Raw genomic sequence first — 4,163 nt, 5'->3', positions numbered from 1 at the left:
AGAGCAGCTGAGGATGTTGTCCTCAGTTTTTAAGCCATGTGAAGCACTATTAGTGCCTGATGGAAATAACAAAGGGGATAATCAGGTGTGGGGTTGTAGACACGGGTAGAAAAGTCCAATGAGCTTTTTATGAAAGATTTCTTCAGATGTATTAATAGCAAAAGCAAATCACTTCATTAGAAGTGTTATTGCAGCAACTATCACACACCCTTCCTGAGCTGTTACAGTGCAATTATTTGAAGGCAAAAGCAAAGAGCTGCAAATTAACAAACTTCAATTATTGTTTTTAAACTTCAAGACTTTCTTCTTTCTTCTCTGAGAAACAAAGCAAATTTTAGAGAAGCTGACAGATCATCTTCCCCACACTCCAAAATCAAAGCTGCTATCATTTGCAATATCTAGAAAATGCAAGTGATACACAGACTTTTTTTTAATGTTTCTCCCATCAACAGTAACTTTCAAATTTCCAGTTTAGCAGATTTCTGTTTTCCTCTCAATTAACTCTGGCTTTTTCCAAGAAATTCATTTTTATTCCTTTGAAACTGAGGATGGATGTGTGTGTGCCTGGCCTTGAGAAGACGAGCCCAACATCAAAGTTCAGCCCCTGACCATGCCTCAGATTATTTTATGCGAATTAAAGTCTTCCCTTAGTCAGCTCTGTGAAAGAGGTTGCTGATAATTTTTCTTCGCCATGTTTTATCTCTTTCATCCAGTGCATGAGATTGGCTGTCAGGATATGTCCCATTAAGAAGCAGAGCACCCAGCACAAGAGAGCCTAAATTGCCATTCACACTTTCCAAAGCAGAAATATGAAGGGATTCAGCATTAGATTAATAAATATAATGTGTCCCAAAATGAGGGAAATCATCTCCACCGTAAGCATCTTTATTTTCCTTGGGAAACTTCACAGACACATTCAGAGTAGCTGATGAGCAATAGAAGCAGTGCTAAAAGACCAATAAAATACATGAAAATCAACACAGACAGATGCCAGCAGGTCACCTTAGATGGTTTTGTGTAAATTAAAAAGAAATATGAAACAATTTACAGCTGGCCCTTCTGCGAGACAGTTCTTTGGAAAATTGATTAGTAATCTCACAGGCTACCCTTTTCTTTGCCTTAGTATTTTACAGCTTGCACCATCCATCTGCCACCCAAGCATATAAGATCAGCAGCTACACAAATCAGTAGCTGGATCAGATCACAGCCTATTTGCTCTTTTCAAACAAGAAATGCAGAAAAATTCGGAAATTTGGGGTTCTGGGGTGGTGCTGGATTCCAGGACAGGCAGCACAAGGACTGATGTGCTTTTCTAAAGTACAACACCCTTTGCACAGCAATGTCCCAAGGTCTGAGAACTCAATATATTAAAAAATTACTGAGTTCCAGTTGCAAGCAAAGTATAAAATAAACTCTAATAGAGGCAATTTCCACTGTGAAATGTGAGCAAGCACATGTAAACAGTGATAGAAGTGCAGGCTTGGGTTTGTCTGAAATGAGATTCCTGAGGGCTCAATCCTGACCTTTCCTGGTTAAACAGATCCTGTCCTGACCATATTTATAAATATATTCACGGAATATATATTCATACTATTTATGTGCTCAGAGAATGATCTTCCTGTCTCAGAGACAGATTATCTGGCAGTGTTGCCACCCTTCCTCCCAGCCAGAAAAACCCAACCAAGCTGTCAGAGCACACAAGTCAACATTCTAAAATATTAATACCATTTTTATAAGTAATTGCTAATTAAAAACAACATATATCCACTGCCTGGTGTATTTAAACACTCTTAATTCTTGAGTGTGCAGAGTGCTGGACTTCTCACCTTCAGCCCTGTCCTGATCCTCCCAAAATCTGCAGGAGATGGGGCTGAGCTGTGGCTGCATCTGACACGTTCTCAGCTGAGTCCTAATCTGAGCTTGTGCAGAGCAACCTCCTGCAGCCTTCAATTACCTCTGCAGAACTCTGAAATTGGATCAGTGAGGGCTCTCCTGACGAGGAGAACATGAGGTGATTTTTATTGTACACAGCCAGCTCTGGAGTGCCAGGTTAGGCTGGAATCAGCTTTAATACTTATTTTTAATTATACCTTTGCAGCAAGGAGTGGAGATCGATAAAGCAGCCTCTTTTGTCTGAGATCCACAGGAGACAACGACCATCATTCCTCTAGGGAGCATTTCACGACCAAAAAATGGGGGAAAAATAGGTGTAAACCTGTGATTTCTCCTCTCAAAGAGGATGCAATGCATTTTCTCACTGCCCAGTAAATTTGGCTCATTTTTTAGCTATCACAAGTCCTATCACCACCTTTTATTTTCTGTCATGAGCAGAGTGGTTGAAGGAGTGACTTCAGAGCAGCCCCTCCTGCGTTTGCTTGAGGGGTGGCAGCAGCTGGGCTTGTACCTGCATTGGCCATTTGTCACCTTCATTCCACAAAAATCCCTCAGTGCCACACTGGAGAAACTCATCTGCATTCCAGGTGCACTCCTCTGAGCTGCCTTTTCTCATCCAACTGGGCATTTTCCACCCTGTTGTCAGGGGTTTATGGATTCAGCCACTTACAGGCTCTGGAAAGAGCTGGGCAGCAGAATCACCAAGTGCAGGGTGGTGGGAGATGCTGCTGCACCCTCTCCCAAGGGTCTGGGAATAAACTGAAATTACCCAGCAATTATCCACTCTTCCCTAGGGGAGGTGGGGGGAAATCCCTTTATTTCTATGAGAGCTCTGAAATGCTTTACTCATCACAACCTGTGATGCAAAGGCCTGGGAGGTACAGGAAGAGGTAACCCAGAGCCACAAGAGCAAACCTGCACACCTAAAAGAGGAGAATTCTTGGAGAATTAGAGCTGGCTATTTGTTCCTAATTATTCATCCTCTGATTTGCATTCTAAGGAACTGAATTACTGCAATACACGAAGGAAAAATGCTTCTTTGGTTGTGTTGTACTTAAAGCAGAAAACACCAAAATACTCTGTCCTGCTTTGCCCTCTCACAGTGGTGTTTGTCCATTTTTACTGATAATGAATAATAATTATTAATGTACTGGAAGGACTGTGAGCCAAACACTGAATTTTCCCTTAGAACTCTGCTTAACCTTGTAAATTTGGAGGACTTTTATCAGGTGACATTACCTGAAAGTCAGATTTCCTCACCTTTCCCCTCATGGATTTCAGTTCCCCCTTCGGTGTCTCCTTTTTGGGTGGCCTTTGCAGAACTTTTGGATTTCATGTCATTTTAAGCACAAGGCAGAGTCTAGCTGAGAAATATTTAATAAGAAATAGGCCTAAACAACAATTATGAATTTATCATAAGACTACCTGCAGCTTCAAATTTGAAAAGATCTTTCAGAAAATATTTTAAAATTTTCAAATATTAACCTTACATCATAATATAACTTCTATATTGATTTTTTGAAGGGTTCCCAGACATCTTCCTTATTCTTTCCCATATGCAAATTATTCTAAATACATAACACACTTTTTATTAAAAGATTGGGAGATTTTTCTGGAGCAGGGAATTTTATGCTCTGTGTGACCCACAGGGATCAGTGAAAAATCCTAAACATGCAGGGATTTCTTCTTTTCTGCCAACAGCTCTGTTTGTTTTCAGCCTGAAAGTGACAGCTGTACATCAGGAATTCTTTGTTTCAGGTATTTAACTCCTTCTTTTGCCTTCCTTCAATAGATTGTTGGAAAACCCATGGTATAAAACCCCATCTTTGGTTTAGATTCTTTCATGAATAAGATGCCCAAATGAACAGATCCTTTGTCAGTAAACCACGAAAACTCTCAGCAGTGCAGACACTTCCAGAAAAACTACTTCAGATTTATTTTGCCATCAATATCCCTCAAAACAATTTTAAAAACCCACACTTAAACTTTCAAATTAGTCTCTAATTGGAATAAAAGTCTTGATTGAGATTGCTAAAGAGAGACATTTTTCCCAAAGAAAATAGAATTACTGCTGCAATACTCAATGTTTGGGGATTTTCCTTTTTTTTATATAGTGAGCACTGCTCATTACATTTGGAAGTTTTTCCTTAGGCCAAGGTGATATTGGAAGATGCAGCTCAGCAGCATAAGGAAAAAAAATATATTTGTCTTTTTTTTTCCTAGGATAAGCAGAGGCCTGGATTTTTTTTTTTTTTTTTCTTTAGGGATAA

Source organism: Passer domesticus, chromosome 11 (assembly GCF_036417665.1).
Source record: "Passer domesticus isolate bPasDom1 chromosome 11, bPasDom1.hap1, whole genome shotgun sequence".
Classification (NCBI taxonomy): domain Eukaryota; kingdom Metazoa; phylum Chordata; class Aves; order Passeriformes; family Passeridae; genus Passer; species Passer domesticus.
This window is presented reverse-complemented; position numbering follows the sequence as displayed.